The sequence below is a fragment of the Triticum aestivum genome, chromosome 4A, assembly GCF_018294505.1.
Source record: "Triticum aestivum cultivar Chinese Spring chromosome 4A, IWGSC CS RefSeq v2.1, whole genome shotgun sequence".
Lineage (NCBI taxonomy): Eukaryota > Viridiplantae > Streptophyta > Magnoliopsida > Poales > Poaceae > Triticum > Triticum aestivum.
Window position 1 is genome coordinate 97,866,430 of NC_057803.1, and position 309 is coordinate 97,866,738.

Below are 309 nucleotides of genomic sequence, written 5' to 3' on the forward strand. Positions count from 1 at the left end.
GCGGTCCGCCCCCGGGATCTGTCCCGCGCAGGCAGTGGTAACCGTAGAAGCCCTATACCTACACCTAGCCCAGGGAAAGGAAGGAAAAACCCGACCAATCACAGCACGGAGAGATAAGATTGGCAGAGAGAGAAAAAAATATCTTCCCCGGGGGGCTCGGGGGTCCCATTTGGCAGCCCCCGCGACGGCCAGAGGAGGAAGGGGGCAGAGGCCGCCCCCATCGCGCAGCCGCACACCACCCGCAGAAAAAGGCTTTTGCGTCGTCCGGACGACGTCCCCTGAAAATTTCCCAGTTCCCATCCCATCCCC